The sequence below is a fragment of the Anser brachyrhynchus genome (assembly GCF_964034855.1).
Source record: "Anser brachyrhynchus genome assembly, chromosome: 13".
Lineage (NCBI taxonomy): Eukaryota > Metazoa > Chordata > Aves > Anseriformes > Anatidae > Anser > Anser brachyrhynchus.
In genome coordinates, this window is record NC_137708.1 from 18,600,677 (window position 1) to 18,626,469 (window position 25,793).

The 25,793-nt window shown below is 39.5% G+C and overlaps 2 protein-coding genes across 31 annotated transcripts in view; one reads left to right on the forward strand and one right to left on the reverse strand.

Annotated features, from left to right (window-relative positions):
* The window catches only part of AMMECR1 (AMMECR nuclear protein 1), a 107,057-nt gene that overhangs the window by 35,261 nt on the left and 46,003 nt on the right, over positions 1 to 25,793 (forward strand). The window lies entirely within an intron of this gene.
* The window catches only part of TMEM164 (transmembrane protein 164), a 120,217-nt gene continuing 96,923 nt past the window's right edge, over positions 2,500 to 25,793 (reverse strand). Inside the window, exon 8 of one of the 4 annotated variants that reach the window (XM_080554497.1) lies at positions 2,500 to 9,944. The gene's annotated coding sequence lies outside the window, so the exon portion shown is untranslated. Of the gene's footprint in view, positions 9,945 to 21,902; positions 25,565 to 25,793 lie in introns of those variants that run through there. The other 3 variants (XM_080554496.1, XM_080554495.1, XM_080554494.1) reach the window with 3 other exon arrangements.

Below are 25,793 nucleotides of genomic sequence, written 5' to 3' on the forward strand. Positions count from 1 at the left end.
CCCAGTAGTGCCTCTTTTGGGGAGAATATGAAATCTGTTGTTTGCTGCCAGTGGCTTTCTTTTTTTTCATTTTGGAGGATTTCAAGGCGTTAAGTTTTTCACATACGTAATATAAATAGCTTGGAATAACCTACTTGAAGACTGCCTACTACCATATACCATTCTGCTAATTTAAGTGGGTTTTCTTCTTTTTTGAATGTGTCAGAAATGCTCAGCAGCAGCTGACTCCTATTTGTCATAAGCTGAAAGTAGTAGTGTAGTTACACTAGACAGAATTGATGAACATATAAGGTGGTGAACAGTCTGCTGCTACGTGTTTTATGGTTGGAAATTAGAAATTTCTGTCCCTGCTAAATAAATGGGCTATTCCGAAATGCTTCCTTAGTATGATTTCTTTAAATTTTTGCAGCCTGTTTGAGACTGCTGTAACGCATAACTTAAATTATGGAAGCTATAGACTTGGTTATTTCTGAAGCTTTCATTGAAATTTTGTGAAATTTTGTCTCAGTTGGGAAGAAGAAAAAGTGGTGTTTTTTTTTTGTTTTTTTCCCCCCAAGGAAAGTTGCTAAGCCGTTCAAAAATGCATAGCCAAGGTTTTATTGTATTCTTAAATGTTTATCATCCATTTAGAAGTCCATACACTAAAAATGGAGATGCCTGATAATTGCTCATCCTCAGCGTGGTAGTCATCTAAATCTAATGATTACAGAAATCCGAAGTTTAGGCAACATAAACATCATGTACTTCTTTAGTTGTCCTTTATGTGGAACGTTTAATGGAAATTGCTCTGGAGGAGAAAACTAGAGCAGTCCATAGTGGTCTCTGAAATCTTGGCACTGAAGTTTAGGTCTTTGGAGATGTCTAGGAAGAAGCCATTGCAGAGAGATCAGGAATCTTCAGATGGTTCGAGAGATAAAGCCTCTATTTGATATAAGTAATTGGGTTAGTCTAAAAAGAAAGAGGTAGTATTACTTGTCAAATGGCCAATCCATGTTGTTCCCTAAGTGTTAGAGTGTTTTGCAGGTTCTGCCCAACTTCTGTGTGCAAGTTATTAGGGGAGGCAAGAGTGACTTGAAGCATAAAGCGCTGCAGTGAGGTTTGGAAGAAGTTTGTTTTGTTCCTGACAAGGTCATTATGGTGGACAAACCTGGATGAGACCCTCAGTCTCTCTACCATATGATCTTACCAATAAAAGTAAGGTACCTCAATCTGCTTTTCTTTGTTAAGTTAGTAGCAAGGACCATAGAAATTAATTATTATTGTTGGAATTGTTCTTTCCCTGAAAAGCATGCCAGAAAACTCTCCAGACTCAGCTCATGGTATTTTTGCCTAAATTGGCAACTTGGAAAACTTGGAGGCATATGCTTTTTTTTTTTTGTACTGTTATCCATTATATCTGAAATGAATCATAGTTGTATTTGTTCGCTTGAATACCTCAAAGGCTATTGTTGCTTCTCAGCTAAATGACAGAATTTTCAATGAATTTTTTTTTTCCAGGATAGTTCTCTCCATTTGGGTCTTCTTAGTCACAGTATCCTCCTTTGTATTTTTAGGCTACTGTTCAGCGAATCCTTTCTCCGAGAACATCTTAGACAGTTTTAAGTCTGCCAGCAAATTTGAAGACAAGACCTTCCAAAAATTGCATTACATAATTGCTTTTGCTCTAGACATCCTATTTGTCCACAAAATAATGGTTTTCATGGGACTAGGACATCTTAGCACTGAGGGAAGGACAGGTTTGCCCATTCACTGCCCTGTTAGAGCCAGTAAACTGCAGTTCTGTAGTGAAATAAGATCCATTGGTTTACTGAATATTGAAGAATGGAGATGAGCAGACAGAGGAGGTAACGTGGTTGAGGAAGCTATAAGTAGTGTCCATATTATGCTACTTCTCCAAATGTTTTTCTAACCTTCAGTAATTTGCAGTTTGGGATATCTTGAGCCACAAGTAATGTCTGTTTCCCCTGCTAAGCAATGGGTATAATGAAGTTTTAATGAAGCAAAGTCGTAAGGCAGATCAGAGTTCTACACAGGAATGCTTGAAAGACTTGAGACTTCTAGAAATGAGATGAAATCAGTATTGTATAGGGCAGCTTCATGTACTTCAGGTGTAATTAAAAAAAAAACCAACAACAAAAAAACTGTGTAAGCTACAATTTTGTTTCTCTCCTTAGTGATTTCCAGGTGTTACCAGTTGACTGCCAGTTGTCTCTTAGTCATTATTAAGTTATGCGTATACAAAGGACAAGTGGCTATTTTGAAGAGAAATTATCAGTAAAACCAGAAAGGTATTAAGTACATCTGTACTAGAGAGTGGTTGAGATCTTAATTGAAAACCTTTATGGTTCCGCTGCCCTTGAGAGAGAGAGAGAGACGTTTACTGGTTGCAGAGCAGGGCAGCCCGGGTGCCAGGAGGAAACGTGAGATCAGCTTGCAAAGGAAGAGGAAAAGAGCTAGGTGGCTTTAGAGGATCAGAGCAATGGCTGAGAGGCACAAAACTTGATTGACTGGGGGCGGGGGGGGGGGTATCTGTACTATTGTGTGTGCATGTGTATTTGTGTCTATATAGTAAGAGGAAGACAAAGGGACACAAATTACCTGCTCGGATTAGATGCCAGTACTGACAGAAGAACAAAAGGATATAAAATGACTGAATAAATTTACATTTAGGGTGTAAGGTTTCTACTTGCTGAAACAGTATGGCTTTGTAGTTACCTTTTAATAGGATTACTAGGGGCAAGAAATCCACGTAATTTTAGAAATATCTTGATCACTTTATGATAAATATCTGATGCGTTGCCTTTGGTAGTGAGATCAATAGTTTAAAAGGTCTTTCATCCTCTCTGTTGGGTTGGATTTGGTTTTTAGGTATCCATGTGGGTTTTTCTTTCTCTTCTTGTGATCCCCCTGTGGAAGGGGACTGACGGAGGGCAATAATCCTGGTCCCCTAGCAGCTTCTGCTTTTGTAATATGTTCTAAATTGAGAAATCTTCTGGCAATGTTTTTTTCCTTCTTGAAAACATTGGTTTTGCCATTGAAGGTCTATTGTGGCAACAAGCATCGCCTTCATATCATATTAGCGTCACTTTATTTCTGGGTCAAAATTTCCTTTTATTATTTTTATATTGACATTAGCAGAAGTTAATAAATCACTCACTCACTCTTGTACAGACATACTCAAGAGGTTTGCTGACCATAGTTATTTATGATCACTGACATTTCTGACCTAGCTTCTAAGTCAGTTTTGTTCTGTTTAAGTAAAGAGTGTTCTAAGAGAATAATGATGATAGATCAAGTTCAATATCTTATCTTTGAGGACTCTTAGGTGACCTTGTTATGAGTGGCTTCTAATAGAAGGTGAAAAAAATGTTATTTTTGAGAACATCATCTGTTTCAGTGTGAGTTTGTAGATGGTTGGAGTTGGCTCTCTGACCTGTTTAGGTCTAGCAGGATTACTAACTTAGCAAGTAAATCTTGTTTTCTAGCAAGCTGTTTAGCTTTGGCACAGAAGCATTTATTGTCCTTTCCACTGTGCTTTTGGCTTGAGTGAGATTTATATCTTTGTAGAGGTAGAGACAAATACAGACAAATGGTGGTCAATAACAGCTCCGTGGTGGTAATGAATGTGGAGAATGTTACGTGTGTAAATAATTTTTCACTGAATTCGAACTGAACCATAATTCAGTAATGGGTTATGTTGAATGTGGATATTGCTCTTCTGAACAGAGTGTCTCTGCTGTTAATAAGAAGGATCCCCAAAAGAAAGCCAAAAAAAAAAAAAGAAAAAGAAAATGACAATTCAAATGGTAAACAAAGTATTTGTTAAGCAGACTTCTTTTTTTAAATAGTAGTACTGGAGGCTTTACTACTTGACTTGAGCTAGCTAACAAAATGGATTTTGATTTGCACAGCAGTTCGTGACAAAAAAAAAAAAGAAGAGCAGTTTAGGAGAGGTTCTCAGAAAGAGATTAATGAGGAGATGAAGTTACAGGCTCACCCTGACGTGTCTGGGAAAGCTGGGGCTTCCAGGTTTACTTGGAGATGTCAGAAGACTTCAAATTGATAGGTTTTAAACTTGCAGTATGTGAACCTCTCCAAAGCTGTTTTTTTGTTGCTGTTTGTTTGTTTTGTTTGTTTGTTTTTGTTTTATCTTGCTTTTTAACGAAAGCTGGTAGGTGATGGTTGCTTCCACAGCTGATAATGTTTTGCTGTTTACCCATGTTTTTAAATGGTTGTTCGGTTTTCCTTCATGCCAGCATCCCAGGTTTCCTCCATCAGCTGAAAGATGGCCACTGTTGCTTGTGTTTTGGGCTTGGATGCAGTTGGGGGACTGGTAACATGTAAGGAGCTAAGATTGGAAATGATGGTGAAGGGAAGAGCTTGGCCTTGCACCATGTGATAAACTGCTGACAGAGTAGTGATTTTTGTTCCTGAAACATATCTGCTGTTAGAGAGGTGGAATATGCCACCTCTCTGTGGCATATGATGTGGGGCAGAGCTCAGTGCTATTGATGGAGTGGATGTTGTACTGGTAGCTGTAGCTGAGCCACTAGAGTATGTAAGCCCCTGCTTTGGTTTCCAGTAGGACTGCCTGATCGCAGAAAAAAAATATTTGCTGCCAGGTTTGGTGAGTAACAATTGCATTCTGGAGTCTGGTCTCAGAGTGGGACAGCAGAATTCTTCCACTTTGGAAGAGGTGAAAATAGGAGGCCTGGAACCTTGAGGCAATGTGCTGAGAAGTCCAAGAAAGAACAACTTAGACCTCTCTTTTCAAGGAATTTATAGCTGTTCTTTCATAATCCTTTAAAAGCCATCTACTGTTATAAGTGTTTTGATTTTTTGAAAATAAATAGGCAGTAGAGGTGGTTGAATCTTTCATCTTCTGGTATAAAGGTTCATCATCAGTGCTTTGGCCTTTGGAAAATTCATTGACTAACCAGTGCACAGATTTAATGACAACAAAATAATATTGCCCTTTAGGTCAGTGGTTTAATTCACAGCTGTTTTTTTCCAGTTGATTCCCAGCATAATGATTGAGTTATGGTTGTGTGGCATCCCCTCATGGAAAGGGAGTTGTAGGGGTCCCTTTGGTAGTATACCAAATAGCTATCTTTAACAAAACTAGCAATTTTATGCTATATATTTTTCTGACAGTATTGTAACATACAATATTTTCAGAGAACTCCAGTACTACTTTTGAAAGGCTATATGTATTTGCTGGTGCACAATGTAGTAATGGTTTTGTGATTGCTTCAGAAACATTGTGTAATTTGCAAAGTTAATGTGGATATGTAGTTAGTTTTTTTGCTTTCATAAAGTGGGATCTAGTGGAGAAAAACAAAACATGAACCTGCAGGTTTTAATGCAGCAAAACGAAAATGCATCCTGGTTATTTTCCACTGTTTCCATGCTGATGGGATGCTTTTTGAAATTCAGTTTTGACATTTGAAGGGATTTTACTGAAGATGTTCCGTACGTAGTTATGAAATAGTGATTGTATCTCATGTACTTGAGGGGATATTTCATTATAGAAGTACTTGAGCTTTCTTGTGGAAATACTGGGGTTTCTTTCTTTGAGGTCTTCCAGAATTATCGTTTGCTTTAGTGTTGTTGAATAGCTTTCTTATGCAGTGTGCTGTATCCAGCGAGTCACTTGAATAACATGATAGAATTGGGCTGTAGTTTCATAATCTTTTTAAGCCAGTGTATGATGGGGTTGCTGCTGAAAGAAGGGATCAGACTTCCCTTATGTACCAAATCTATTGCAAGCACAATTAATGGTGCGCCTGGTTTGCTGGATCAGGTAACTAATAGGAGTTAAACTCAACTTTTGGATAAGACTGCACATCCTTGGCAAACAAAAGATGTTCATGTGTACAACGCCCTCACTTCTTCTACTTTCATTGATCACTGCGTGCTTGCTGTGCTGTTTCTGCTTGATAAGTCAGCAATAGGTACTGCTGCCTTTTGTTAGGCTGGTTTTTTTTTTGATGAGTTGTAAGACTTTTTGCTGAGCCTTTTAGCATGGTAAATGCCAGAGCGGGCTTAAGGGATTGGGTCTTCCCATGTAGGGGATAGGACCCTTGCAGCCAGTCATTATATTGATTTTAGGCTGCCAAGAACTGCAGCTTAAGTTGCTTTAACCTGGCTTTGTTTTCTGCTCTGAGAACACAACTACTGTTCTCCTGGTTGAGATGAGTAGCTTGCTATTGTCTACGGCAGCATTAAGGTATCAGTGGAGAGGAATATTTGTGATTCTCATTTTTTTTGTTTATGTTGTTTTTTTGGACTCACCTCTGATTTTTCCAGCTTTGGGCAACATCAGCAGGTAGATTGGTGCCTGTGAGTACATCCAGATGCTATGGAGGAAGAAGCAATCACATATGACAAACTTTCTCATGTCTATCTGCAGTTGGTGGCGTTGCCAGTTTTTTGCCCTACATCTGACTCCCTAGTCATCAGAACAAAGCTTGCAAGCTCAGATATAAGGCTAAACAAGGTTATGCTTTTTTTTTTTTTTTCCTGGGTTCATCTGAGTCCACCACGGTGCTCTTAAGCACGTGGTTGCAAACAGTGGAATATATAGCAAACCTGTGTGTTGTCATTTTAAAATGGTGACGTTTGCCAGGAGCCTGCATTGTGTAGCAGGGGAATGTGCTGCCTGTCTCAGAGAGTCTTGAGCCCCTTTTGGGTGGCTGGAGACTACGTTTTACAAGTTTTTAACAGGTAGTCCTGACTGACCCCTTCCATAAAACTTGAGCGTTCAACTCAGGTATCCAGTGGATCCCCTAGATGAATGCAGGAATTCAGAGTGATACGTAAGCTCGTAGCAGCTGGGAGGAAGAGCTGTGGCCTTGCTAGGATTCTCACTTACAGAAGCTGTGCATACTCTTTCCCAATGGACTGTGTATGTCTGTGCATAGTGATCTGATCCTTTATCACTTACCAGGAATAGAAATCACATTTGCTTTTCTCCAGTGCTGGTCTCTTGTGGGCAGTGGCATTACGATGGCAACCCATGGCCTAGCAGTTCTTCAGTTTCAGGTCTGGAACTTTTCTGTAAGCATCTGGTCCAGGTGAGCGAGCGATGTCTAACTGGTCTGGTCAGCATAATGCCTCCTCTGTATTTAGTTCAAACTGACTTAGCTCTTGTGATCTATATGCTACAAAAATGCGTGTAGAAGTCTCCCCAACTGCTTCACCAGTAAAGACCAGTACTGAGTGTTCAGTGAGCTCCTCTGCATCATCCCTGTATCCATTTTGCACCTTTTTTCTCCACAAGAGCCCACTGTTTTTTCTAGCTGGTTTTCTGCTTTTGAGATAGTTAACTAACTTTGCAAGGTGCTAACCAAACATTTTTCATTCTTTTTCCTGCTTACTATTGACCTGCTATGTGTTTTATGATCTCTTCCGTTCTCATTAGGCAAGCTTTCTGTTTTTAAAAGCATTCTGTCTCTCTAAGATGCTCTCCTTAACTTCCCTATGGAGCCACACAGGGTGTGGGATTTTCTTGCTGGGGTTGAAGTATTTTGACTGCTTTGTTTTCTCTTCTAACTGTGGTGAATGTTTTACCTGCTCTTTTAATACAGTGGTGAATGTTTTACTTGAACTTTTAATACAGTATGTTGTGTGCTTTGGATTTTCTTGGGGGATGCTTTTTTGTCTTTAACAGCCTCCAAGCTGTTGCAGTCTTTTTGCTTTTTGGATTGCTCCTTTTCAGGTTTTTCTTTGTTTTGTGGGGGAGTGGGTTGGGAGGATTACTAATTGCTTTTTTTTACACTGTTCCCTTTCTTGAAATTGAATATCCATGTGCCAAATTTTTTTTTTGCCTACTGTATTCTACTACAGTATTGAAATATGATTGTATTGTAGGTACAGTTACAGAGCAGCTTTTCTATCAGTGTCCTTTACTTAGGTCCTGTGTACCACTCAAAACCGAACCATTACTTAATACTAATAAAATAAAACCTCTAGTTTTCATTCAGATGAGGCACAGAGCCCTCTTTATACCAGGAGATGTCAATTGCCCACCATTATTACGAGTCCTAAATTTGCAACTATCTGGTCTCTGTGAACTGGTAGCGCAGTTGATCGGACGTCTTTATTATTTGATTATGGACTTGTACTACAAGAATGTCATTGTTTTTCTCTTCTCCTGTAATGCTTTATGCCATTAAACACGTATGTGTTTCACATACAGTGCCATTCCTCACCTGCATGTTCTCTCCTTCCTGTTGAAATTGCTGAGTGCCTGGTAGCTTCTCAATGTTGTACCGTATCGATTTGTCCTCCCTCCACCCAGCCTTGGAGATGGCTGTTACATTGAGGGTGTCAGGTGAGGCCAAGGATTTGGTCTTCCTTTGTGTTACTTGGGAAACACCTAGCAGTGGAGTGGAAGTGTTCATGAGTTCCCAAACTCTTATTAGCATGTCAGTCAGGGTGACTCTGTGTGAGTAATGTACATGCTTAACAAGTTCTTCCTGTTCCCATCGTGCCTAAATCCTTGCTCTTTGTATCACTGACGTCCTATTTTGGCTTCTTTCTCAGGCCTTGCATGTGGTCTGACAGCATTTCAAAAAATACCACAATGAAAATCCTATTTATTGGTCTTCTGCCTGACCTGAGCTTTCTCTCCAAAGCATCTATAATACGCTTCCTTACACAGTGGACCCCATGCACTACTGTTTCCTTTGCTGAATCACTAAGTAGTCAGTGCAGATGCCCTGTGAGGTTTCTACCTTTGCATCTGACAGGCAGCGTGCCAGCTGATGGCCAGATGCCACAGGCACAGCTAGCTGTGTGTCTCGTCCAGTCATCCAATACCCCAACCTACTTCTTCTTAGTCTTTAAGCCTGTCTGCTGCAAGGACGATCCCTGGTTCAACAGGACACAGCAATATCAGCTGGAGGGTAGACTGCTTCTAAGAGATTAGCTCTGAGCCAACCTCTGACCACATGAGATGGCAAAATCCATGATGAGGCATGAAAAACAAGTAGGTGACGCTGAAAGCACTTTTTTTCAGTGGCATTGCTAGTTACAGACTGTAAAGTGCAGTGAGGTTCATATGAATTGTGTCTTTTTTACTGTTTAGGTTTGTTCTCTTGTCATAAAAGCATAACCCTAAACTTGTCAGTCTTGAGATACAAAAAGTGCATTTTTTGAATGAAATTTGCTGTATTGTGGACAGCATCTCTGTATCTGTGTGAACTTGTAAAAGAACAGATGGCCCCAGTGAGGATCTGTTCATCCCTGTCTCCCAGGGTTGGCCAGTGACAGGTACTTCTGGGAGGTATAAGACCGGGGAAAACCTGTAAAAATGTTGCTGTATCCAGCTCGAGGGTTACCTATACTAGAGCTAGTGTCTTTGTGTTTGTTTGTAGTCTAATTGTATTGCCAGTGATACCGCATAGTAACCAGTGTGATAGTTGCTCAGAAAATGGTGTGTCTGTTACCTGTCTTGATATCTGAGAGTAACTAAGGCTATGTGCTAAAAAATGAGATCTGTTAGATATGTTGGCTCTGTGTATTCCTGCATCTTTCTGTCACTAACTGTAGTTTATCCCTCTTCCACAGGGACCAGTGACTGGTCATCTGGCCTGTCACTAGCACGCTTCTCTACTGCCTAAATGCTAAGTGCTTTTTCTCTTGAGGGGTTTAACTGGTTGGAGTGGTTATACTACATTATGAGCAGTTTTGTTATGTCTTGTACCTTGCTGCTTTGCCTAATCTGCTAAAGCAGCCATGTGTCTGAAAGTTCCTCTGCTTTTTCTAGCGATATCATCTGGTTTAATAAAAGTATATTTAAAAAAAAATCTTCTGTTCCTTTTTTTTAAGTTGTACTGCATGTTTCTTCTTGTGGGGTGCAGATGTCAGCAGTCATCACCCTCGCTCATTTTCTCTGCTTTAGCCTCTTCTTCCTTGTGCTGATGTCCCTGCGTGTGCTTCTGCACAATGAAACAGAGCAGAGAAATGAACTTGGTCTAAGTTAATATGCCAAAAAGAAGATAGATACATTTTTAACCAGATCAGTTCCCCAGTCACAAATATTTGTTCCAGAACAAGAAAGAAGGCTATGTGTCTGGGGACGGAAACATTGAGTGAGGCTGCTCTTTCTTAGGCAGCGGCTCTGATCTTCACTGTTACTCAACCATCTATGCAGTCATTTCTGATTTTAGGGGTGGAAAGACATTGCGAGATCATCTAGTTCATCTCAGGGCTATCTCTGTATCATACACCTGTGCTGAGCAACAGATGTCTGTCTTGCTGGTATTAAAACCATCCAATCTTCTGAGCAGCCATTACTTTCAACCCAGTGAGAACTCTGGTTTTGAATTATCTTTGTTGTTAGCAAGTCTTTTCTGTGAGGAAAATATGAATGCCTTCAGACTCTAGCAGTATATGTAGTCTGCTTTTGAACCACTCTCTTGTTGGTTAAATTACCTGGTGAAGCTCAGTACAAACAGTGCATTGATTTGATAGTAATTCTTGTGACCCAGATTAATTTGTTCCAGCTGTAGAGTTAGTGAAGTCTGAATTAGAGAGCATATTCAAAATCTGCTGAGGCTTGTTTTTAGCTTGCCTTATCATGAGCTTCCTAAAACTGGTACCAAAATAACCTAATGTTTACTATATCTTCCAAATTATACATTTTAAAAATGTTCAAGTGTGCTCTATTTTAGCTTTTTATTGTGTGGTTCCCAGTGTTTGAAGTCTCTTGCAAGCTACTATTGCACAGTGGACCTCTAGATAAAAATAAATTTTCTCATTTCTTTTAACATGAACAACGATCAATGACTTTTAAATGAATAGTTTTGAATGTTTGGCAGAATCGCAATTTGTCCTTCCAGCTGACACCTTAGCATATCCATTTTGTAACATACTAGTGCTATAAAAAAATCCTGTGGGGTTCCAGTTTTTTCTTAGGTTTCTTTAAATATTTCTCGTTCCTTTGAACTGAGTTCCGCTTAAGCAGAAGAGTTCTGTGCATTAGCTTCTCTTTTCACGGGCGTGGCATATGGTCAGCTATTGGCATAATTTTTTTGTTCAGCTCTTTCTGCTTGTGTCTCTAGGTGTTCGTATGTGTCAGTGTGCATCGTGTATCTGGCAAATAATGGGAAGCATTTGAAAGGTCCAAATGGATACCGTTATGAATGTATGTCTAGTGCTTTTGTGTGTATGAAATGTGTGAATTATTAACAAAGTTCTTTTCTGTAACAAGTTGCATATGTTTCTGCCTGCTTCTGCTTGTTCAAGTAATATTTTGAAAGAACAGTGTGCCTCACGGTTAGCTGAAGTACACTAAAACACAAGTTATGAATCATCTCTAGTAGGAGAATCCCAGTTGTATCTCTAATACAATTTTGTGTAAGGGTTTAGTAATTACAGTTCCTGGTTTTCATCTGATGTCATGACTAACTGCTTCGGGAATATTACAGTAGAATTAAAAATAGAAAAAACAGCATCCCAGTCGCTAATGGTCACTGGCAGTTTGGACAAAACTGTCAAGTAATCAGAAGGAAAAAATCAGTATCTTTGTGGGCAATCAGAACAGACTTTATTTTAAGGTAGTACATGCAGACTCTAAAGGTGGGAGCTCTGTTTTAAGCTGCTGTCTGAAATCTGTACAAAACTACTCTTTGGCACTTGATTTGTAATTAATATGCAGTGACTACCTGTGAGCATGCTGGAAATGGTCTCTGGATTCACCTGCTCCCTTGTAAGACTGGAAATGACGAAGTGGAGCTAAACTTTCAGACTTCTAATGCCCAAAGAACGCTGCTTCTCTAACTTTTAAAACAGATCTAAAGTTTGAATCATACTGCTAATGACAGAAGGGGAAATGTACGCTAGCACCTCACAGCTAATGTTCGTTGTGTTATTTCTAGTGACGTGGAAAGAAAGAAAGAATGAATGAATCTAGGAGCTGCAAGTATTCTTATCCAATGCATTTAGCATCGTCTTTACAGGGAAGTAGTCCTGGGGGACTTAAGCAACTTTCCAAAACATTTTGAATATGATGTTCTTAAGGCATTGGATTTGGGATATATTTGACTTAATGGAATTTTAGGAAAGGATTTTGCTGAATCTTTTGAAAGGTGTCATTGGGGAAAAATAACTGACAATTTGAAGGAAAGTGCTTTCAGTGCAAATATTTGATCTCAATTCCAGTTTATAAGTAGAATAATCATAAACTCTACGTGAGATCTCTTGTGGTACTGTAATTGTTTTGATTTTGACTTGCAAAACTGCCAATTATGTGTTTTAGGATGGCTGCTGCATTCGTTAAAGAGTTTCACTCTAGCATTAATATCTCTACTTCAGGATACTTGTTCCTCCTCGATAGTAAACCGCATAGTATCACTGGGAGGAGGTTAATTTGAACACTTGTTAATTTGTTAACTTATCTGTCAGTCTGAGAGTTTTGAGGTGCAAAGTAATTTTTAGATATGGGAGCAGCATATCGTTTTAAGTTGCTCGGTTTCTTTGAAAACTGGGTGGGGAGGTGACTGAGGCCTATCCACTTGGAAACACCTAAAATATAGCCAACGTTGTTTTGATGCAAACTGTGTATTGAATCAAATGCAGCATTTTGCTGGTTTGCCTCTCTGCTTCTACAAATTGTTTTCTGGGTATGAGAAAGGTAGGAATAGCCAAGGAGAAAATACCAGCTTTGCTTTAATAGTTTTTGTGAATTGAAGTGTAAGAAACCTGTAGTTGCAGTGTATAATACAAAGTTAGAGTTCATTAAGGGAAGTATAATGTATGACTAATAATACAAAGCAAAGGAAGCAAAATTATACTTCTTGGGAATATTTAAATGTGCCCCATAGAAAGCCGTAATCAGGTGAGTGCAGACTCTGAAGTAATAACTTTTTAATAATTTGTAAGGACACTGAATTGATTTATTAACTTCATAGTTATAAAGTCTGATTTTCTGTTCTGGTTCATAATTGTGCAATTGGGGGAAAAAACTTGCTTAAGTAGGTCAGAGCATAAATGTGAACAGTTTTATAATGTTAACATACATATTGTTATATAATTGTATTAAATGTTACAAATTAAGGTGTCTTAATAACCTATAATACATTGACACTTATTGGTGTCTGTAGACTCTAGAGCAAAAGTTTATCTGAAAGTGCACCCCTTGCTGTGGGTGTGTTGAGTAAGCGTGTGCATGCTCTTGAAAGGCTAAGCAGCACTTTGATAAGAGGAGCTAAATTTTCATATTGGCGTTCTAAAACTCAAAATCCACCTTTTCGTAATGGCAACAACTTAAACTGAGTTTTTGGGACCACACTGAGTGCTCCAAATGTTTTAATCAAAATGAGTGTTCCAGGATCTCTGAGAGCAAACAGGGAGCCATTTAGAGGGAAGGGCCTCAACCCAGAGACTTGTAATGGGCACGTGGCATACAATACCTCCAGTGTTACTTTATTTCCTCTTCCTACTCTTCAAAAACTGGTCACCAGGGGAGATAGGCTTAAGTATGAAAAAGATGGCGGGAGGCAGGAAGGACCAAAAAGCCAAAGGAGATAGGAGAAGGGGGGGGGGGGGGGAACAAATGCGCAAAAGATGCTCTGAGTATGGAAATGTAGAAACCAGCCCAATGGGCAGAATGACTTTTAAAGCCTAATGAGTTTGGAGTCTGATGGAGAGAGAAGTAAACACTTGAACTATCAGTTCCCAAATAAGCTATTGGTTTCTAAACTTGCATATACCAATGTTATTTGGCATTGAGAATACGTGAGTGCAACTGCTTCCTGTAAGGAGCTACATAAAAATGAGCTGCTGTGGCTTCTGTGTTAGTGCCACTCTTCTCATCACCTTTTCCTTGAGCAGTGCCAACAGTGGACGTTGCTGCTGGATTTCTCCAGTGTTCATTGAATAAATTCTGGTTTGGGTCGCTTATTTCTATTATTCCTATACCTTCTCCCATCTCGAACTGTATGAGGCTGGTGCTGGTCTGAGGGGCGCCATGTGGTTACGGCCCTGTTAAGAAACATCATACAGTGAGCAATTGCTGTTGTAGTGTTTCATAAGAGCCAGAATCGACTAGGCCAAGTGCTAAGCTATCCTATCCGCTCTCATGCGTGGTGCTGTGCCGCTCAGATAAGCACACTTGTCTGGAAGCAGCTCAGGGATGCGTCCCCTGAAGCTGCAGTGCTCCCTCTGGACCTGTTTGGGGGGGCTTGTAGGCACCTTGCATGGAAGGGGTGTGTAAAGCAGTGCCCCTTTGGGGAGAGAAGGGGGCAAAATTCATTGTCTAGTGACTTATGTTGTTAAAATGGAGATAACTTTTCTGTTTGTTTCTGAGGTTCCATGTGTTCAGCCTGCTGGTCTGGGCTTGGATAGGATTAGCAGAAGTTCACAAGACAGAAGGCTAACACTACTAGTCAGAGGTAAATATGGAGGAGCAGGGATTGTGGTGTGGGCGATCACAGAAAGTAGTGTGATAACACCCTGCTGAGGAGCCTTGGCATCACAGTCGCTGTGTTTTAAAGAGGATGTAAACCCTTGTCCCATTCTGGTAGTTCCTTTTCATTTCCGTAACTTCTGTTATTTAGGGCTCACTGACTTGTTCTGCTCAGCATTCAGAGGAAGATAAAAGATTCTTTCACCGCTATTCGTTCTCCTCCACAGTCTTCCAGAGGAATTAGGAATTTTCAGTTTTATTTCTCCCTGACTTTTTTCTCCTGATGTCTACTCTGAAGTCATGTTCTCCTCCCTTTTTTTGTGTGGTTGACGGCTTCGTGCCACTGTTCTTCATCATTGCAAAGACTATTTGAAATTGGAAATGACTAATGGTTTCCCTGTTTCATGCATGATTCTGACAAGAAATAGTAAACACGAGGGCTGTGTTAACACTGTTGCTAAGATCGGCAGCCAAGGTGCTGGAATAACCTTGTGATGTTGCATTGGCTAATACTTGGGTCATATTTGGAAAGCTGTCTACACAGCTGTATGGGCTAGAACTGTTTCTAAGGTTTGATTTTTAAAAACAGAGCAGAAAAACCACTGTGCTGTATTGGGAGCTCAGGCCCTGAACCGTATGCTTTCTAAGGGCAAGGAAGTTTCTCTTGCCTATGCTTTTTGTCCTAACTGCATAAGATCTGTGTTGGATCCTAAGTTAAATTTCATCCTAATGTTTTGGAAATACAAATGGCTTTAGTGGCTGAAGGACAGCCTTAAGGGATTGATGTTCTGGAGATATCCAGTTCTAGGTGACTTAATTTAACTTGATGACTTAGCAACTATCCAGATGTATAAGCTTGACGTTTGCTAATGGAGTTGTAAAACTGCTTGATGGATCTGGGAGTTGGTGGTGATAGAAAGCTGCAGCTGGAACATTGTTGAAGCAGTGGAATTTGAAGCAGTATGAGCTGATTAACCGGTATATCCTTCTGGTTAGCATGTGCGTGCTTGGCTGTATGTTTGTGCAAACACCATGACAAATCAGTCCCTCGTACAAACTCAATTTATGTGCAGTCCGGTTTGTCATTATGGAAATTTGGGGAAGAAACATTCCGTTTAGAAGAAAATTCACATCTTACCCTAAAAACAGATGTATAGACTTGAAGATGCATCAGTAACCCCTAGGCAACACTGCAAACAATCGGATGGGTGACCTGCATGGAAGGTGCCATCCCCAGGAATTTCCAGGAGCCCTGTGGCCCGGAGCTGCTGCAGCATAAGTGAGTAGTTTTTGGCACCCTTACAGTGCTGAAGAGCATCTCTGTTTTGAATACAATGGTTTTTAAATTTGTTTCCTGAAAATGCAGTTATATGGTGCTGCAAATAATTATTTATAATAATCAAATAAATAAAATTATAATAATTATTATTAAATGATAAATTACTAAAAATAGTAATTATTTCAAATACACTTTTGGGCTCTAGGACAGAGGTGCATAAACCTGGCTTTGTTCTGAGCCGTTCTCTGTCTGCATAGGACCTAACTTTTGCTGCTGGTTTTGTTTCTCTGTGAAACTGCAAATCTTCAAATCTTTTTTTAGCAGTACTAAATAAGCCTGCATAATCAACTTGTGTGATTTCTTAGTAGTTCTGGATTTTGTTACATATAAATATTTATTTTAGCAAAGTGAACAGAGAACTTAAAAACATGTCATAGAAACTCAATTCATTTCATGAAGTTGGTGGATTGTCTTATGAGAGCTGGAGGGAAAAGGTGCAAAAGTAGTAGTGTCTGATGGAGAGTTGTCCATTTGGACATATCTAAATGTTCTCCATGCCTCCCCACCCCATAAGTTGTTACTTGTACCTTTTTCTTTTCTGGAGTGCTGCCCATATTGCCTCAATTTGTATAGTGGTAGCATACAAAAACAACAGCACTGTTCGTTCAGCTGAATGAACAAACATATCACCTGATTGTATATGTGAATTTCTATCAATCTTTTTCTATTTTTAATTTAAGTTGGTGAAATCATTTCAGTTTTAATAAATTGAATGCAACTTTAATTATGGTCTTGTAGGTTCACTTTAGAAAATGACCTGTCATTAAGCGCTCATCTTTATTTTTAACCCTGATTATGCTGTTGTTTAAACTAGATTTTCTTAAAATAGTAGGTGCTTGCTGACCCTCCTTAAGATTAGCTGCTTAGATAAGCGGAACTTGCTAACAAATTCACACCTAGCAGTTCAAGTTTTGATTGCAAGGCTGATCTCTCTGGGGCATGTAATGATTTCAGGAAAACCACCGAATCTGTGAAATCCATTATATGGGTAAAGAAATCTCCAAATGATTTTCTGAAGCACAGTAGTGTAAAGAGTTGCTCATTTGAGCATTCAGTGCTGACAATGACTGAAAGAATATGCTGTGCTCTCAGAAGTACTTTAACTTTTTCAGTAATTCGATAGGTTTTTAAAGTAGAAATTTGCATCTATCATCTGAAGCTGGTATGTTGTGATGTTTGTCTTTGGATCATTGTGTTATGGCAATAATGAACCTTCTTCATTGACTGAGTATGTTGAGGGACTAATGCAGCATAGTCTGCTTTTAAGAATCTCAGTGCATTTCCCCAGGAGGAAGAAGCATGTTAGCACAGACTAAATTACCTCCTGTTAGGGGAAATGTTTTTTCAGACGTGTCCCAGTCTTTTGGAATTTTGCTAGAGGAGATGATTATTCTGGTAAAGTGTGTGTGTGTGTCTATAACTGGGCACAGGCAGAATAATGGATTTCAGACACTTTACTCAGCAGCTAATTCTTTTTCCTATTGTGTAAAAGTAGTCAAGCAAGTAGTGTTTTGTTGTTTTTTTATCTCATGTCAAAATATGTGTTAAGTAGCACTGTAGTGGAAAAACTAGCTTTTAGTTTGCATCTAGGCTAACTGGGCCGAAGGAGAAACTATACAAGTCTTTAAGGTGAGTTAATTCTAGGGAAAAAAAAGGGGCAAAAATTACCCTTTGAGGGGCTTTTATATTGGTGTTCAGAATAGGAAAGATGTCCATGGACTTCTTCAATTTTTCACGTTAGAGCCTACTTTGAGTTTGTAGTTCAAAGTGGTGAGGAAACTGGCTCCTGTTCTTGATTCAGAAAGAGCTTAGCTCTGAAGGAAGCCTTGAATAGTACCTTGAACCTCGCTGAAGCTACTCAGTTGTATTGTTTTAAGCAATAAAATGGTTTCTGATCTTTAGAATATGGATAGTGTTACTCATATCTCTATTCATTTCTGTAATACCACTACATAGAAATAAATGGACAGAAGCTTTCAAGATGAAAGTGATTTTTCTTGTATGCTTTGGTTTTGATCCTGGAGGTTTGTAAGGACAGTCATCTGTCCCACAATTTAAAAGAGAGTTTCATGTGTGAATTGTCCCTTTGTTATTTTAGGTTGCATCATACAGAATCAAAAAATGAGCCTGCAGTAAACATTAGGAGGACATTTGGTCTAGTCTCTTTTTACAGGGCAGAATCAAATATACTTACAATATTCCTGACAGTGGTCTGTTTGTGAAGGCCTTTAAGATACACTGATGGTGGCACTTGTACATCTTTCTAGGCAGTCAATCCCAGAAATCGTGTTAGAAATCTTAGCATTAAGATTTTTAAAGTTAATACCTACCTTGAATTTTTCCTGCCATAATTGAATCCTTTCACTTCTGGAACTATCCAACAAGGATATAGGGAACAGATTGTCTTCATTGCCTTTGCAAAAAGCCTTTTTTGTATTTGATAGCTCTTAGATGTCTACTTAGACTCTTCTTCCTTAGCCTAAACCCCAGTCTTTTCCATCTCTTCCTAGCTCACAGCTAGCAGATCTCTGGTGGCTCTTCTGGATGCTTCTCTTAGTCAACGCCTTTTTTGGAGTGTTATTCCAAAACCTCGTCCTTTCTGATGCTTGGGCCTTATCAGTGCCTTGCTGCTTTTGTTTGTGTTGGTGCAGCCTCACCTTAAAACTATTAGAGAGCCTCCAAAGGAGGGCTACAAAGATGGTGAAGGGTCTGGAGGGGAAGACGTGTGAGGAGCAGCTGAGGTCCCTTGGATTGTTCAGCCCTGAGCAGAGCAGGCTGAGGGGAGGCCTCATGGCGGCCTGCAGCTCCCTCACGAGGGGAGCGGAGGGGCAGGCGCTGAGCTCTGCTCTCTGGGGACAGCGACAGGACCCGAGGGAACGGCATGGAGCTGGGACAGGGGAGGGTCAGGCTGGGTGGTAGGGAAAGGTTCTGCACCCAGAGGTGGTTGGGCACTGGGACAGGCTCCCCGGGGAGGTGGTCACAGCACCAAGCTGCTAGAGCTCAAGGAGCGTTTGGACAATGCTCCAGACACAGGGTCTGATTTCTGTGTGGAGCCAGGGGTTGGACTCGATGATCCTTGTGGATCCCTTCCAACCCAGGATATTCTGTGATTCCGTGATTTCCCATTTGACCTCCTATGCAGGCCCAATGTTCAATGTTAGAAGTGCTCTAAGTTCACTTGTTACTATGTTGTCTATTCCTATTTTTAATTGTATTATTCCCATCTGAGTGTAAAACTTCACTTGTTAAATCATGTTCTGTAGCGTCCCCTTCTTTCTCGTGCCATACAGGTCTTCAGTCTGACAAGATCTTAATTTTTGCAGCGTGTTACCTTGTGGTGCAAGTTTATTAAGTGCATTCTTTCCAATCACTCAGACGCTTGATGAAAACATTGACTAAGACAAGACACAAGCAATACCAAATGCAGGATATGTTTCTGTAGAGCATAGCTTGGTAAAGAGCTCTGGTTTGATGGTGAACTCCACTGGTGCACGGTTTTGACCCTGTTTTGTAGATGAGTCATCTGGACCATGTTTAGCTATCTTGCTTAAAAGACAGTGTCAAAAAGCCGTACTAAAATCAAAATACGTTTTAATTCTCCCTTTAAGGCAAGGCCTGTTAGAGAAGGCAAGTTTGTTTTGGCATGAAATGGATAACAGCCAAACTTGACAAGTGTATTCAAGTGTATTTTCTTGTTTTGTAGGAATTTTTCTTTCAGTATTTTTCTAGGAATCAGAGCTCATTATGCTGAAATAAACAAAAGCATCCTAAAATTCACCCAGCCAAAAAAGAAGTATCACTTTTTTGTCTTCTCTAGGTTTTAATTTTTCTCTCTTGCTGTGTCCTGGCATCTCATCCCTTGATTACACATTCTCGAAGACAACTATTTTAGTTCTGGGATTGCTTCAGTTACTTTAAAGTTAAAGCTTAGCTATATTTAGCTGGTCCGAGGTATTTAAAAACAATCTAATTTGCTTGAAAGGTGTCTTTTCCTATTCTAGCCAACTTTTTTTTTTTTTCCTGGCTGGTATTAGCTGTATTGGTCCAACAATTATAGGTGATGTGGGTTGTGGTGGTTTTGTTTTTGTTCTTTGCCATTCTCCCTTCTTCCCCTTTGAAGGCTCCTGAACTCTTGTCTTTTCCTGGTCACTCGCTCTTCAGATTTTTTTCTGAGTGGGAAAGAGATAGTGAGGAAATTATTAAAATGAAATCTAGGTCTTCTCAATTTGTTTTCCACTCTCTCTGAGTTTAAAAACAAACAACAACAAAAGAACAGGAGGGAAAGGAGCCACCAGCATGCTGCAAGAGCTTCCCTGACTTTCTTGTGTCTTACCAGATTTCTTCCAGCATAGATCTGGTAAGCCAAAATGTCCTTGGAGCACACTGTGTACTTTTATGATTCTCTTCCAGAAAGGTGCCCACCAGGTTTTTGTTGTCTTTGTCTAGCTCCATAATATCATCCATCAAGTTTTTCCCTTTCATCACAAACCAGATACTTCCCACATATCTACCCTCCCTGTGCCTTGAAGCGTATGTGCAGATGCCCTTGATAAAGCTATCAGTGTGCATGCACCCACCTCCTTCATTATTAAGCTATATTCTCTTATATTGAGTAATGTTAATTAGTTCATTGAATTGTGGTATGTGGAAATGCCAAAGCCTGGAGAATAACAAAGCTTAGATTGCATCGGTGAGTAGGGAGACTGCTTTGTGTGATTCTGAATGAGGCATTGGTTGTGCAAGGGGTCTCAACTGACTGTTCTGATGATAGACTTTGTCTTTTTGTGCTAGTTTGAAACATTATTACATGACTGTTCAGCATTCTCGTCAGTTTTAGTGTGATTCTGAATAAGACAGAAAAAGTTTTAACTTAAAAAAAAAAATCAAATGTCTAGAATTCAGGAATTGTTCACTTTTTCACTTTTGTGAAACAGAAAGGAAACCACTGCCTTTGCAACTTCACTTGTTTATAGAGTACTTCCTGGGAGTGCTGTGCTTGGAGCTGATTAGAAGCACTCTGGTCCCACAAAGGGATCACTATTCTGAATTTTTAAGCGTCTGGTCCTACAGCCTTGGATGTCAAGTAATACTAGACCTGTAAAGACTTTATTCCCTTCCTTGTTACAAAAGTCGATAGGTTAAATAGCTATTATTAAAATGTCTGTCTAAATACCATGAGCTCTAAGCTCATGAAGTTAAATTCTTTTCACTTCCAAGTCCTATGAGTTTTCTATTACTTGAGAATCTTCAAGTGGAATAAAAAAATATAAGTCCTCACTCAACTTTCATAAAGGTAGAGAAATATTTTTGATTTGTTACCTTTCCTTTCCCCCCTTTTTCCTTCCTTCCCCCCCCCTTCTTTTTCTGCCTATCCATAACAAAGAGGAGAACTTTTCATACTGCTTCTAATGGTACAAGAAAAGACCCACGTATTCATGCTTTTTGCTTCTTCCACCTTCCAAATTAAAGAATCCCTTCCCTCTTCTGTTAAAACTACTGGTAAATAAAAGTCAGCTTGTATCCAGTGCTGCTTTATATTAAGATAATGTATTTTTAACAGTGCTAACTACACAGTGCCAGCATGCTGACTCTGACTGTGATTAGCTGATTACTAAAATAGCTTGCACACTTTTACTTTCAGTTGAAGTATTTTCAGTAACATATCATAGCAAGTAGGTCACTAATTTTTTTAGGGGATTTTTATTGTGAAACATTAACGAGAAATATGCTTGGGGCATTGGGTAAGCATGGTATATAAGAGAATACTTAGATGCTTTCTTTTGATATTTATATAGGTTTAAACCTTGTAACCTTCATGTATGGTTCATCAGTTCTCTACAAGTTGTAACAGATCAATGCTCAACTGAAGTACGGGGCTGTCCCAGTTTCTTCATTAACGAAAAAGGTGTAAAAGTAGCTGAAGCGACGCATGGGGCAGGACGCTGGGTGACCCATGCTCTTGTGCTTCAGCCACACGTTTTTTGGCTAGCCTCTCAGGTCAGTGGTTAGGATAAGTAGGATATTGGATACATGCATATGTTTTAGTCCATCAAGGAGATGACATCTCTTTCTTATTACAATTGTGTATGGCCCTTCTGATGACTGCAATTTTATATTTAAAAAAAAAAAAAAGGCAGTATTACTTTAAGCTTTTATGGTGTTGCAACTGTCTCTTTAATTCAGTTTCCAAACTGAAAGTAGGGGAAAAACAATATACCATCAGCTGGTATAGCAGCCCACAGCAAATAATTGAAACAGTTGTCTGCTTTGCAAGATCTATTTAGATTAGAGCTGGGCAAGACTTTTCAATAAATAGTAAATTAGGCAATGGCTGGATGGAAAGTTTTATCATCTCCAGGTCACTTGTGAATTTGCTGACACCAGTAAGCAGCTTTAGATGGAAATATTTTTTCAGTGTCTAAACCCCAAACACAAAATAAAGAGCCTTATGAAAGAGGAACAATTAGGACATCTACAGAATTTTCTTAGAGACTAGGTTTGGTCTCTTCCGCCAGTTTTCAGGTACTGGGTGTTCAGGGTGCTTTGCCTGACTTCTGTTGCTAGCTCTGGCAGAAGGGTATGTCAGAGGTAGCTGGCACTGTGGTGAGAAGCTGGGTAACCCATCAGACAAGGACGTTTCCAAGTCTCTTGGTTCAAGAGGGCTCACTCCCAAGCCCAGAGCTGTTTTGCTTTTTAATAAGATGCTTCGCCCTGAATTGAGTAAGAGGATGACATGAAGCTGATTGTTAGAGCCCTCGCAGGCAAGTGCAGCATCTGTTTTAATGAATGTTTCAAAAAAAACACAACCAAAAAATTCGTATGAGGGAGGGAGGGATCCTGAGCCAGAAAGGCGAGAGCGTTCCACCCCGATGTACTCTAGCATTCATGTGGGATATGTGGGCTCCAACTTCTTTAGGCAAAAAGACGACCCAGATCTCCAGCATGTGATGCATATCCTACGTGGTTGGATGAAAGGGACTCCTGAGTATCACGTCTGCCTCCTCTTCTGCTTTTACTGAAGTTTTTCACTTCTGTTGTTTTTCTTTCAAGTGCCTGGAGGTGCAGATTTTCATTTCAGGTCTAACAAGATGTTGCTCATTTAAAAAAAAAAAAAAAAAAAGAAAAAAAAAATAAGAGGAAAATAAGTGTTTTTTTCAAGTTGAAAAGTTACATATTTACTCAGCTGTTCTTGATGTTGATATCTGGAGTTTGGCACTGTACTGCAAACCTGAGATCTGAGGGATCTGAGGATGTTAAATGGCAAGTTTATTTGTGGATTTTTACTGGCTTTAAAACACAAGAAGAGCAGTGGAGGCTTGAAGAAAAGAAGCAAACAGCTGAAACCAAGGATGCCAATAAAAAGCAGAAGAACGCTACTAAAAAGAAAGACATTCTTTGCATAGTTTGTCTGTTTCTATGAGCAGGTTTTCTGTCGTCTTTGTTTAGTGTAAGAACAGAAATGCTTTGTAAGGTTGTGAATGACAGACTTGGATGTATATTAGGCTGTGAGACTAGATCCTAAAATGTAGCAGTCAGTGTTTCTAGTTCAGAGATGGAAGCACTAATGTGGGTAAAAGACCCTCCCTCCTCTGTAATACAGTTCTGGACAGTGATCTTCAACATGGTGAGTTGAAACTGGAAAAAGGTGTAGAGAGCTGTGATGGTCAGAATGGGAAGAACCCGCTTAAGGGGAAACTGAATGAACGTGACCTGTTTAGCTCAGCACAGTGAAGGCTGATATGTTCTTTCTGTAAATACTTCAGGGAATAATAACCAGGAAGGGAATTGAACTCCTTAAGCTAAAGGACAAGGCTAGTACAAGAATAGCTAGGTACGAGCTGACAGGGAATATGTTTTGGCAGGAAATTGGAGTATTTTCAGAGGTCTTGAACTTCAATGATGTTTCAAGGCAAATTTCTAATTTTTCATTTTGGGTTTTTTGTCCCATTATTTCTAGAGCTTTTTAAGATAAAGAATATAGATCATTTATGAACAAAATTATATAATGTAATTATTCCTTGTGATAGCAGGAGCCCTGAAGGTCTCTTTTGGCCTTATTTCTTGAATTTTAAGAGTTAGAATCCTCTTGGGTCACTGACTTCTCTGAACCTTTGGTCCATATTATGCTTTGAAGATGTCTGTGAAGGTAATTAAGAAAAGTAGTTCTGTTCAGTAGGCTTAAATCTTACATGCAGACATGCTGACACCTTTAGTAGCTCCTGGGGAACAGGGAGGCATGACTGGGGGAAGCAGCAACTGAAATATTGGAAAAATATCTCAAGTCAGATTTTTGCGTTGTTTAGCATGTGTAGCTAGCTACCAGTGATGGTTTGTTTAGCCAATGGATAGAGGTTTAAATTTAGTATGATTTGTATGTTCATGTTACTAGTAGTAGTACAAATATACAGCTATATAACCTTTACTTTTTCTTTTTGTATTCGTTGACAAGAACCTTCAAAGCACATGCAAATGTTTCAACAATCTATTTGACATTCATTTGGTGGTCTCAGCACATTTTCTGATATTTTGTCCTTTCAAAGTAGCAGTAATGAGGCCATGCTAGAAGGAATTCCATTTTGACAAGAAAGTAAATGCATGTATGTTTCTCTGAATTATAGCACTCTGCTAAGTATGTTACAAGTAATAAATCTCATAATCCAAAGATAAAGGTCAAGAGAATAATCCTGAGGTCCGATTTGAATCCTACTGAGGCTTGCTTCTCTGAAGTGGGAAAAAGGCTTGTTCAGTACCATAGCAATCTACTAATTTTGTTGGTACCATTTAGGTGAACTGGGATACATTTCTTGAGTTAGTCAAGTGCTGCTTGATGATCTGAGTGGAGAAGTCATAGTGTTACATTCTGTGTTACACTAAATGGGAGGTAGGAGTCCCTCTGGGCTTTATGCTCTTTGTTTTTTTTTGTTGTTGTTGTTGTTTTGTTTGTTTGGTTTTTTAATCAGAGAATCATAGAGCATTCCAAGGTGGAAGGGGCCCACAAGGGTCATCAAGTCCTGTGTTTTTTTGTTTCATTCTCAAAAAAAATAAAAAAGCCACAAGAAATAAAAGTAAATCCAAAAGAAAGATATGCCTTAAGCTTCCTCTTCCCTTCATTGTCCTTGAAAGAAGGGAACTTGCCCAGTTTAATCAAATAAAGGAGGAAGCTGCTCTACCAGCAGGCAGTAATGTGTTTGGGAAAGTTGTGAAAGGACCGGATGCTGCTGCACTGGTGCTGTAGAGATTGAGAGGCATGTGTGTGTGTTCTCCCTGCCATGTGATGAAGACCTTGTGCCACACCAGAGAAAGCGAATGGGATGGAAGGAGAAAAGGGAATATGCGCTATGGAATGAAGTGGGAGTCCAACAACACACACATCCATATGTGTATGCCTCTAGTACAGTTACATCTGTCTGGGTCTCGCTGTCCAGTGATTGACGCAGTTGTGCAGTGACTGAGCTTCTCAGATATTAAAGCTCTTAACCTTGGTATAATGTAAGAAACTTAGCATGGCTGGAAAAGGAGGTTCTCTGTTTCACAAACTACAGAGAAACTTTTTTTTTGTTTTTTTTTACTGGTCATTGAAAAGGAGTCAGACAAGACATAATTACCGAAGGCTGATTTACAGTTCAGTGTTGTTAATCTTGCTCGTTACTTGCCACTGATAGTAGTAACAGATAAAGATTATTTTTCTTTTTTTCTGGATGTAGTCAACTTGTCTTTTTTCAATCTATCTGCGCGTCTGGATCTGCTCCCCTCCTTAACGGCACACATGGTAATTACATTTGCTTTGTAATCTCCTCTTCTCAGATGCTAGCCTGAGATAGATTAACTCATGTTAGACGTCTTGCTCTTCATAGCAATGACTATGGACTGTATAGTAAGGACACTATGGAGAGAAAAAAGCTATAAAGAGAAACAAGGCATATTCAGCATGGTGGCTTGTACATGCACAAAATGCTGGTGAGCAGTGCCTAATCAGGTAGGTTTGGAGGGAGTCAAGCATCCTTAAGTGTCTGAGATGGCTGCAGGTGTTATAAATGTCAG